Source organism: Pinus tabuliformis, chromosome 6 (genome assembly GCF_031772625.1).
Source record: "Pinus tabuliformis cultivar Carrire ecotype Pingquan chromosome 6, CPIR1, whole genome shotgun sequence".
NCBI classification, from domain to species: Eukaryota; Viridiplantae; Streptophyta; class Pinopsida; order Pinales; family Pinaceae; genus Pinus; species Pinus tabuliformis.
In genome coordinates this window covers 1,196,796,615-1,196,809,054 of record NC_142292.1, presented here as the reverse complement: position 1 = coordinate 1,196,809,054, position 12,440 = coordinate 1,196,796,615, and positions in this window count along the sequence as shown.

Below are 12,440 nucleotides of genomic sequence, written 5' to 3'. Positions count from 1 at the left end.
TGTCTTGCGCTTGGTTCCTTGCTTGATTTCTCTCCCTTCCGATAGATCTCCGCCACTCACTTCCTCGTCTACCTAGCTTCAAAGAGCACCTATAGAATCAAAGCAGCATAACACTATCCAAGAACATAGATCTATTATCATAAACAATATAGGACCAGATATATATTGACCACACAAATGCATATATCATCAATCGTACAAGAATGTGGAGGAAAACTTGAATAGCTTTATTGATAATCAAGAAATAGCAAAGAGGATTACAACCAATTGTTCTGACCCAGCATCATCCTCTCAGCAAGAAAGCCCTTCTTCACGTCATGAAAAGCTTAAATCACCCAACACTATGATATTGCACCAAGAAACTAGCAGCACTTCCTTACAAGATACAAAATTCCAGCCTCTGGATCTCTGGGATGAGGGATCCATATATAGATGTTTACAAGGGGGTTGAGTCAGCTTTTGAGATTTGATTAGTGTCCTCTCTCTGATAGTTCTTGATTCCACTTGGAGATTGATGATCTCTTACTCATCCCTGGGCGAATGCAGAGAGGCAAGTGTCAAAGGAGAAGTTTCTAGAAGATTCCATAATCCTCCACCTTCTAGATTGACCCTGCCATTTGTCCACTCTCACCCATCGCACCCCATAGAAGGGATTTTCAAGATGCATCGCACCTCCTTTGTGTATTTAGGTGGGATGCAACACACTTTGACCATGGAGTAGGTGAGATGGTCCAGTTTTGACCAGTTCTGAGAAGTTTTTCATGGAGAACTTCTGGGAGAAGATGTAATCAGTTGACCTTGTTTTTTTAGAGGTTGGAACAAAAATTTTAAGGACTTAAGAGCCCTTGGTTTACAGACATTTATGACTGGGGTTGCAGTGCCCAAAAATGTCTATAACAGTTGCCCCCTAAAGCATGAGGTCGTTAATATGTTGATGTCAGGTGAAATGCTTTATCATGAGGATTTGAAGTTCTTTCAAGCTGGAAGGTGACCTGTAATAAGATATAATACCATACATTATCTTCATAATATTTTCATGATCTAGCTGAGGCGGGAATTCCTAGGCTCAGCTTTATCAATTAATTTTCATGTACATAAGATAGACAATCGTCTGAGTGTAGACTGATGATTCTGGTAGAGCCATCATCACTTAGGTTGGATGATTATCTGTGCAGTAATGATGTACATTTGATGTCTTTATTTTCCTGAATATATATCGCAGCCTAGATGGATGAAACTAGATCCGAGGTCTTCAATCTTGTTCGATATTCACTCAAAGTACAAGTCGATCCATGTGAGAGATGTTCTGGAGTTGAACATGGAAAGACATCGCCTGATTACCAGCCCATGATGTAAGTTGTTAACAGGCGCGAGAGGAATCACCGATAATGATGATGACCCTCAAGGTACTACAGTACAATTCACGTGGTGTGAATAAGGGACTTGGCATCGAACACCATGAAAAATCTTTCGGTCGAAGGCCATTGATGTAAACCTGTTGCTGGAAGTGAGAAACTTGCCATTTAGGCATGCAAGCTTCAAATTACTGAAAGGGTTGTTCCTAGATCGACTTCTTGGATAATGAGCTAATGTCGACAAGAAGCGATCCATCATAGGAGGGCCTTAGTGAATCCCACAACAATGACATGGAACAGAGCAAATTATTTTAATGGAGGTGAAAACGATCTGGTGATATAAGGTTCAGGGTGGCAGTCATGAAAGAATGGAGCGTAAATGTATTGTAGTGGGTGAGACACAGGTGAATTCTCTGAGTGACTTCTCTTGAACATATCGGCAACACTGACATGATGGATTGATAGAATTAACCCCAAATATGGATGGTGTGACAGAACCATGGTGATTTGACCAGTGAATGGAACAACCCAACCCGACTCGGATGCGGAGTGAAAGTGTCATGTTCAAGAGCGACTTGCTACCGATAAAGTTTCTTCAAGTTTTCTTCCCAATTATTCCCCAGTCATTACTGACCAGTACCTCTTTATTTTTGTCAAGCTTGAGGAGGATAACATATGCTTGTTCTATAATTTACCCTTCGGGCAAACTCATCGCTATGTTTTAACGAGCCTAGCGATAGTGAAACGCGTTCTTGTCTGTATGGATAAGTTTGTCGCTATTCGGTTTTAACGAGTTTAATGACAAGGATAACTCGGTCCTTTTCAATTTTAGAGAGTCTGAAAAAGGGACGTAAAGAAAAATCCAATAATCCTTTTTTGTCATATAATCCCTTGAGTCCGAAAAAGTATAAAACAATACAAAAGGGATAAATTTTCGGTACTTTTAATGAGCCGAACAAAACAAGCGCTTGATCTTTTTGTGTAATAATCCCTCAAGTCCAAAAATATTAAAATCGAAAGGAGAGATAGCACTTCCGGTCCCTTTAACGAGCTGGAGAGGCCAATGGCTCGACAATCTTTCCATATTTTACGAGTTAGTTGAAAAGAGCTTAAAGGAGAGTCATTTTTTGAGGAACGAGTGATAAATTCGGGTAGTAGCTGATTCCACGTAAGGTTTGTAATTTTCCAATCAAGGCAGTGTCACAAGGATGGCTAACAGGATCACTCTTCGCAGCTGTTCCTCAAAAAGGGTAAAAAATCAAATGGAGGTGAATGATCGGCCAATACAGAGTGGAGGTGATGATGAGAACACGACCAAGGCTTCAAAGGCTGGTGATAATACATTCACGAAGGTTATTTACCAGAAATCGGTTCATTTTTTAATGAGCTTAAACTCTGGGGGAACATTTGCTCATTGCTTATGTTTATTTTTTAACGAGCTTGAATTCCGTTTTAAAACTGCTCGATCCAGTCGTATAATAAGGATGTCTCATATAAAAATGACATTTTTTCAAAGCTTTGCCCCCGCATCATTTCTTTATGCAAGTTAGGAAACGACCAATCCTACTAGTTTAAAAGGTTAGAGGACCTATAAATTTAAAAAATAAATGGTCGCTCTTCGCTTGCATGCCAAAAGGTTTGCATGTCCCCAGGTATAGTGAAGTAGAGTTTCGAGGTTACTGCTCAATTTGTAGACAAAACATTTGTTTTATTGGGAAAGGCCTACCTTTTCCAGGTTACCCTTCAATTTGCAGACAAAACATTTGTTTTATCGGGAAAGGCCTACCTTCTAACGAAGGTATCTTATTTCAGTCTAATCCCATTTTCCAAAATGGACGGGTGTTTTAGCCAGTCATATATCCTCCGTGGAAACCTACCCTATACCCAAGGTTTTCCTGTCGAAACAAGCCAGGGTGCATGCCCCCTGGGTTTCAGTCATATCCTCCGAATCACTCGTGCTCATCAGGAGGACAGACTGGGGATTGATGGACATTCCTTGCTTGAAAAGACCATTCAGGGTTGGTGTATGACTATTTGTTATGTGTGAACTGGGGAATGAAAGCTGGTATACGAGCTTGACCACTCTTCCTTCATGCAGAAAACACATTACTCTAAAGAGTGAGGAGATAATGGCTCCCATGCAATAAATATAGTCTCATCCAAGGAGTAGATTATAATCTAGGGGTCCTTGTACTACCATTACGTTCATGTGAATGTTTTTCCTTCTCAATGTTATCGACACATTGGGAAGGATCCCTAATAGTCGACTGGTTCCTTTATCAAAGCCTGTTAGATTTCTCATCTCAGGCAAAAGTGATGGCGAACCAAGCGCTTTCCAAGCATTTGAGGAAAGGATACGCACAGAAGCCCCTTCATCTATGATGGTACCAACCATGACCATTCTGTATATTTGAGCAATGATTCGAAATGGTACACTAGCCGGTAAGCAGGGTCTGCCTAGTAGATTCCAATCGAAGGAAACAACTAGGTTTCTTGGAGGTGGGACCGAATAGATGGCCGGATACGACTCTGACGAACTTCCTTCCTGCGGTAAAGGAATGGGTGACTGCCCCCATGCTCATCGAAGTCTGTGCTTACGAAGAGAATTTGGACGATGTCATTCTTGTTCTCTTCAGTGACTGTATCATCTGAAGATGGATCCTCTGAAGGCAAGAGGTTCAACTGCCGCCTCGACCTTTTGACTTTCGTCTGGTGTGGATTCAGCTAGTTTATCTTCAATGATAGATGTTTCGATCGACCACGAGGGCGTGTCACCTAGATTTTCAACTAGTGACGGACTCGGCAAGAGCTTCTTATATCTAGGAGGAAGCCGTAACGGTGAAACTGGACGGTCATCCAAAACTCTTTTAGCCTCGTCTAAGAAGGGACAACGGTGGACGGCATGATCACCTTCACATAGTTTACAAGGAAATGTACATCTTCCTTTTTGTCCAGGGGCTTCACTTTCACTAGTTGACAGTGTACTTTCAACATGACCATCAAAGGTTGATGACACCGGATTATGCAAACGAGGAGACCAGTCCCTTAAGATCCGAGGGATGCAACAACAATCTCGATGATAGTGGTCTCCTTTGCAAATCACACATGGCGATTTAGGCCTGGATGGTGCAGTGTCTGGATTTTTGCTAGACGATGCCTGGTCGGCCCTTTTTGCCTTTGGCTCCTTCTTCTTCTTCTCTTTCTTCTTCTTCTCCTTCTTCTTCTCAGTTACTTGATTTTTTGCTTTACCAGCTTCATCAAGTGAAGAGGAAGGAGGAGAGGAAGAATTGGACGAAGTAGAGGGTTGGGGGGTAACTTTGGTATCGTTTAGTTGTTGACTTGATTGTTCAGGAATCACGGTGTTCTGAACAACAGAGGTTGAGAAGAGCCATATGGGCAAGCCGATTGTCAATCCTGGAAGCGACAATGTGGCCATATGGGGTGCACCAACATCTCCGCAAGAGGAGAAGGGACTAGGATTTCCTCCAAGGGGAATTCCTTGGTTGGTGGACTCCATTTTTCTCAACCTAAGACCAACATAGGAAAGGTGATATTTATTCCATTTAAAATAAATTTTGGATGCTTTGACACAACTTGTTTTTTCAATTTTTAAGAGTCGAGAAAAAACAAAAGATGACTCTAGGTGCCTTCGATTTTTAATGAGCATGAAGTGAAAAGTGCTTAGATGGACCTTTTCCTTTAAGGAATCTAAAAAGGAACAAAAGAGATTGCTCTGGAAATCTAGACAAAGGGATTACCAAACCAACCACAAAACTGCAGAATACTTTTTACGGTACGACAGTCAATCTTCCCAAATGCTGTGTTCAGTGCATTGCGATCGATAGGGCGGCAGACACGGTTTCCTATGGATAAAGGATAAAGCCTATTGTGGTCTCCCAATATATACTGGACGATACGTGGGAGCACAAGTTTTTACTAGCACTTATCGTCTCAAGGTGGAGGAATCACCCAACCAACAATGAAAACAATAGTTACCAGGCTTTACGACGCCGAAATACGTCTCTAGCCTAGACTTCTAAATGTTGTGTGTTAGGTTCCAAAGCATTCTTAGATTCATTAAATTTATTTTACAGTTGATCTTTCTTAAGAAATTTTCCTTTCAGGTTCACCACGTGATGTAGATGTACAATTCCTAAAATGCAATCTAAGATGATAAACAGTCATTTAATCTTCTTTCTGCAATGAAAATCCTAGCTACAAAGGAAAGAGAGATGATATTCTTTCAACATAGAGCAGAGAGCACACACTATATGCATTGTCCTAAATCAAACCAACAAACAGTCTAAATGAAAATGCAAATGCACGTGCATGTATTTGTTTTTCACCTTCTTAATGTGTGAATGATAAAAAGAAAGCTAAGCGCAAATCTGAATTATTTTTCAAAGTGACATTACTAGCCAGTTTCTTTTCAAGACAAAATGAGGACAATGACGACACTTTGCGATTTGGAATTGAAAACTTGCTTTCGACACTTGAAAAAATACTAATTCAAATCAAATACAAGAGTAACAGTGTAATCGACTATCAAGAACAATCGGATTCTCTTCTATGACTGAAAATGACACTTGCGACACTTTCAAATCAAGAAACGACAGTTCAATTACGCTACTTCTTTTTAAAAGAGAATTGAAAATGGCTCAAAATACATAAAAAAAATTACAGTTCTTTGCACAATGGAGGTAGAATAATGGCAAGGAAGGGGGTTTCAACAGAGGTGTACTGACTACAGGCAGCAAAACTCTTGAATAGAGCTGAAAAGAGTGAACAAAGAAACCAAAATCTAGGAGCATGAAAGGCCTTGTCTGATCAACGCACTTGTAACACAGTGAAAAAGAGATGCAGCGCACCTACTACACTCAGGAAGTGCGATGCATCCAGAATTCACAGAAGAGACAGTACGTTGGACCAGGGACGAGACTTTAGCTGGGTTCCCAGTCACAGTTTATAGCTCAGTTCAGGGATTTAGGTCGAGCAAGTGTTAATCGGTAAATCAATCACAGGGTAGATCTAAAGAGGTTACTAGAGCCACCACAAGGGCAATTAGAGAGCTTGTAAATCAATTGTTTAGTTCATAAATGAAACCCGAAGATAGACTGTAGCAGCAGTGATCTACTTTGCACTTGCATAGAAAATGTAATTCGAAGGCTAGCTGGCTTAACTTTAGGCTCTGTATGTAAGTTTATAAAGTAAACAAATGTAGATAAACAAAAAATCTATTTGCTCCCTAGCGGAGTCACCATTTTGTTATCGGGAAATCTAGTGTTTATGCAGAGCTGCTAGCCCCACTAAGGCTGGTAGCTACCTTAGAAACAAACAAACTGAAACTACTTTCATTTTCCTTTATGAGAAATAGATAAGAGGGGAATAAAGGAGACCGACCTCTGTCTTGAGCTTGGTTCCTTGCTCGATTCCTCTCCCTTCTGATAGATCTTCGCCACTCGCTTCCTCGTCTACCCAGCTTCAAAGAGCACCTGTAGAATCAAAGCAACATAAAACTATCCAAGAACATAGATCTATTATCATAAACAATATAGGACCAGATATATATTGACCACACAAATGCATATATCATCAGTCATACAAGAATATGGAGGAAAACTTGAATAGCTTTATTGATAATCAAGAAATAGGAAAGAGGATTACAACCAATTTTTCTGACCCAGCATCATCCTCTCAGCAAGAAATCCCTTCTTCACCTCATGAAAAGCTTAAATCACCCAACACTATCATATTGCACCATGAAACCAGTAGCACTTCCTTACAAGATACGAAATTCCAACCTCTGGATCTCTGAGATGAGGGATCCATATATAGATGTTTGCAAGGGGGGGTGAGTCAGCTTTTGAGATTTGATTAGTGTCCTCTCTCTGATAGTTCTTGATTCCACTTGGAGATTGATGATCTCTTACTCATCCCTGGGCGAATGCAGAGAGGCAAGTGTCACAGGAGAAGTTTCTAGAAGATTCCATGATCCTCCACCTTGCAGATTGACCCTGCCATTTGTCCACTCTCACCCATCGCACCCCATAGAAGGGATTTTCAAGATGCATCGCACCTCTTGTGTGTATTTAGGCGGGATGCAATGCACTTGGACCATGGAGCAGGTTTGATGGTCCAGTTTTGACCAGTTCTGAGCAGTTTTTCATGGAGAACATCTGGGAGAAGATGTAATCAGTTGACATTGTTCTTTTAGAGGTTGGAACAACACTTTTAGGGACTTAAGAGCCCTTTTTTACAGACATTTATGACTAGGGTTGTAGTGCCCAAAAATGTCTATAACAATGTCCATGATCCAATCAGTTGCATCTTGTTCCATGTAGTCTGGATTCAAATCTATTGGTGTGAGCTGTTCTACAATGTCGGATGTGCTGAGTATGGCGGAAAGTATGGCCGAAGGTGATCCACATTGAACATTGGGTGTAGGCCAAGGAATGGTGGAATGTTGAGCTCAAAATAATTATCCCCCATAGCCTTGTTGATGGCGTATGGTCCATATTGAAGCATGTGAATCTTGCGGTGGGGCCCAACGAGTTTCTCCTTTTGTAAATGTAGCCAAAATTTGTGGCCCACCTAGAACTTGTGTGGCACCCAATGCTGATCATGTCGCTGCTTGCAATTAGCATTGGCTTTGTCCAATATGTCATGGACTTGTTGGTAGATGTGTTGAATGTGCTCAATGAAGCTATTTTCCTTGTTTGCTTCAGACTAGACATGCGTTGAATCTGCCTGAGTCGCTGCAAATGGTATGCCCACATCAATGGGACATAGTGGTTGGAATCCTAAGCCCACCTAAAAAGGGCTGTGGCTAGTCAAGTTGTGGAGAACCTGGTTGTAGCTATGTTGGACATAAGGGAGGCTCTCATCCCATGTGCGTGGATACTTTGAGTTGTACATGCGCATAATGTGTACAATCATCCTGTTGACAACCTCTGTCTGGCCATCAATTTAGGGATGGAAAGTTGTTGACATAGTGATCTTGGTGTCCAACATCAACCAGAGACTGGACCAAAATGTACTGAGGAACATGCTGTAGCGATCTGAGATGATAGACTGTGGGATATCAAAGTGTACCCACACTCATTCAAAGAAGAGTTTAGCAGTGGCTTCTGTTGTGATAATCTTCTTGCAGGTTGCCATAATGGCCATCTTCGAGAATCTGTCGACGACCACAAAAAAATAGTAATTTCCATGCTTAGTAGAAGGAATGCTTGACATGTAAACCATGGAGATGGATTCCCAAGGTCGACTAGGGTTAGGTAGCGGAGTATAGAGACCTTTCTTCTTGATTTTTAGTTTGGAAATGACACAGGTAGTGGAGGACTTGATGTACTTCCTGACATCCTGTCAAAGATTCAACCCATAGAAATAATTCTATATTAATACCACCGTTTTATCAACTCTAAAATGCCCAGTTGCCTGACTGTAGTGTGCTTCCCAAATTATCTTCACACGCTCACTTGAAGGAACACAAATGTGTCCCAGGTTTTTGAAAGTGTCTCATTGTGATATGCCACTAGATGCCCTTGTTGAGTAAGGACTGCCCCAATATCATAGTCAGAGGAATCTATGTCAATCTCAAAGGGTTGTTGCAAGTCTCGTAATATGAGCACTGGTGCAGAGCAGAGGCAATGTTTCAACTCTGTGAATGCCTTCAATTGAGATTCAGACCAAAATATTTTTTCTTTCACTCCTGTTTTGGTGGCTTGACTCAAGGGCGAAGTGATATGAGAGAACCCAAACATGAACCTGTGGTAGAATTGGCCAGACCTAGAAAGCTGCAGAGCTCTTTAAGAGTTTGGGGCTGGCCAATCCTGAATGACTTGGATCTTCACTGGATCCACATGCACACCCCGTTCATCAATAATGTATCCCAGATATTGAACCTGGGTCATGCCAAAGGTGCATATCTCCAAATTGGCACACATCTTGTGTTGCTGAAGTGTTTGGAGAACCTCTCAAATGTGGTGGAGGTTCTCTTCCCAACTCTGGCTGAAGATCAGGATGTCATCCAAATGAGTTGGTGAATGGTCACAATATATCATCCATCAGCCTCATGAAGGTTGCAAGAGCATTCGTCAACCCGAAAGGCATAACCAACCATTTTAAAAGGCCCTCCTTGGCTTTGAAGGCAATCTTCCACACATCAGATGGTTCGATTGGTACTTGGTGATACTCAGACTTCAAGTCGATGTTTTTGAAACATTTTTCCCCCTTGAGTTGGTTGAAAAGGTCATCAATCCGTGCGATCGGGTACCTATTCCAGATAGTGATCTTGTGTAGCGCCCGATAGTCAATACAGAGTCTCCAAGACCCATCCTTTTTATGTACCAACACGTTTGGGCTCCGACAGGGCAATGAACTCGTCCGAATGTGACCTTTATGCATCAACTCCTGAATTTGCCTCTTGATTTCATCGTTCTCTAGAAAAGGGTGCTGATAGATTGGCCCATTGGGTAACAACACACCTGGGGTCAGATCGATGGAGTGATTGACCTGTCAATACAGAGACACCCCGCGGGGAGGTGAAGATGTCTTCATACTGCTCCACGACCTTGTCCATCTGTTGTTGTCATGCGAAGGGGCCCTGTCTGAAGGTCATGGCCACTGTCTTCATTTTTCCTTAAGGGTGTATCATGAGGAAAAAAAAATTCCCAGTTTTTGAAATGATCTTACTGCATTGTTTTGTAGTAACCAGAGAAATGGTTGTATGCAGTGCTACCTTCGGTATCCTGTACAACTTATTTCCTAATGTAACAATAACACCGTGAGGCCTCAAATCATACACAACATGCCGCTTCTGCAAGTATGGTTGGCCTAATAATACATCACAAACATACAGGGAGCAACATCACATAATACCTCATCTGTGAAGTGCTTGATGTTGTATGGAAGGTGATATTGTTGGCTCATGCGCAAATCCCGTCCTTGGTAAAGACATCAAATGGTGTACAGTTGTTGGTGTGCTATGGCCATTAAGCCCAGATACTTCATTAACTATGCTGCAATGAGGTTCTTTTGTCTCCCGATGTCAACAATGAACTGTAGCAGGGAACCTGTTACCCACATCTAGGAGTGGAAGAGACGCCCCTCCTCCTCTGGATCTTCACCTTCCTCCTTATCGATCTTTGTGGTGGTGATAGTGGCGTTAGGCTCCGCATCAATAATATGCTTCCCTTTGTCATTCCCTTGTTGGGTTCTAACACAGAGTCAGAACATGCATCTAATTCTGAAGCCTTCAGCTTGGCCACAAGTGACTGCTTGGCTCGACACTCACTTGTGTTGTGGGTGGAGCTCTTATGGAACTCACACCTCTTTCTCGTGTCCTTCTTCAGCTTTGCAATGTTGTCATTTTCTTGTTGCCTTGGTGACTTTTCCTAGGCCATCACGCCTTGGTTTTGTCCTTTTTTCTGCAGTTTGGGGGTACCCTTCCATTGCTTCAGATTCATAGATCCAAAGTTTCTCCTATTTTGTTTAAATTTCTGCTCGATCTTGACAGTGTATCGGTACGTCTTGATGAGTGAGGAGTGTATAGGAACTCCATCTCATCCTAGATGTATCTATGTAGGCAGTCGTGGAACTTAAGTACCAATTGTTTCTTAGAATCCTTGATACCCAACTTCGTGCAAAGGGCATGAAAAACATTGTTAAACTCTGGCATGTCTTGGTCCCTTCCCTGTGGTAGCATGGCCCACTTTATGTATTTGTCCTTGTAGCTCCCGACATGGTAGTACTACTCCTTGATGGTGTCCTTGAATGAATTCTAGGTGGTAGCAACTGAAAATAGTGAGGTCGTACTTTCATACTTCTATTCACAATAACTTTCCCACCAGTCCTTAACGTGGGGTGCAGCTTTGAGTAAAGAAAAAGTAATATTTTCTCTGTTGGAAAAATCATGAACAAAAAAATATCCTTCTAGTCGATTCAACCATTTATCAATGGCGTCTGCATTTATTTGGCCCTAAAATATGGGAATGTCAAAGTTTACTTGTACCTTAAAAGGTGTGGAGCCTCCAGAGTGGTTGTTGGATGTGGATGTGCCACCGGCGAGAAACCATTGAAGGATCTGGGAAAAGTTATCCATGATCATGTTCCTTTGTTTCTCGAGGGCCTCTTCGAGAAATATTTTGATAGGATCTCCTGCTCCCTCATCTTTCTTTTCTTCCCCCATGGGAGGTCGTCGGGGTTTATGAGGCTAGTCTTGCAAAGGTTCGACCATTTTGAGCCCTAACGCCTTATATCCTAACCTTGTTAGGGACATGCAAAGAAAAATAGAGAAAGAGCAACCTCTGCACTGATAGCACTGATCTAAATTTCAATAGGAACGCAGGAATTTACAGGTATAACCATAACTACAGAGAAGCAACATAAATAACACTTCCTTTCATTAATATAAAATAATGAAATATGCTTACAAACAGAATGGAAATGAGACTAGGTCGGGCAATGGTAGCTTATCTTTGAGAAGAGATGTGGTGTCTACATGCCTTTGATCTAAGTTACAATGAGTTCCAAGGGTCTTTTTAATATTGAACTATAAGAGAAAGCCCTAAACAACCAAAACCCTAACCTGAGGACATGTATCACCAAGACTTTATGGGCCCCGTTGGGGTTGGTTGGGCAACAAAATTCACGGGGTCGTAACTTGGTCTTATTATCTCCGTTTGATGTGCATGTTACCTCGTTGGAAATATGTCTCTGAGGACTACAACTGGAAAAAAGAAAAAAAAATGTCGTTTAGGGCCTCAAAAAAGCTTCAGAATTTTAGGACCTGAAAAACTACCAAAAACAGTAAATTGTGCTACATATAAGGAAACTAAAAAACTAAAAGAAAAAATGGTACGGGTCCAAGGGGAATAGGCAAGTGCTCAGCAATATCCACCTGGATCATTCCTGCCCCCTTAGGAAGCAATGGTCTCGATTGCATTGAGTTCCTCCGTGAGATGAGGAAACTTCTGCTAAACTTGGCCCTAGTGAGCCATTTTCCTTGGTCCAGGAGTTGGCTGACATTGAGAACTCGATAAAGTTGGATCTTCTGCTGGCAATTGTTCTAGATACGTGTGTCCA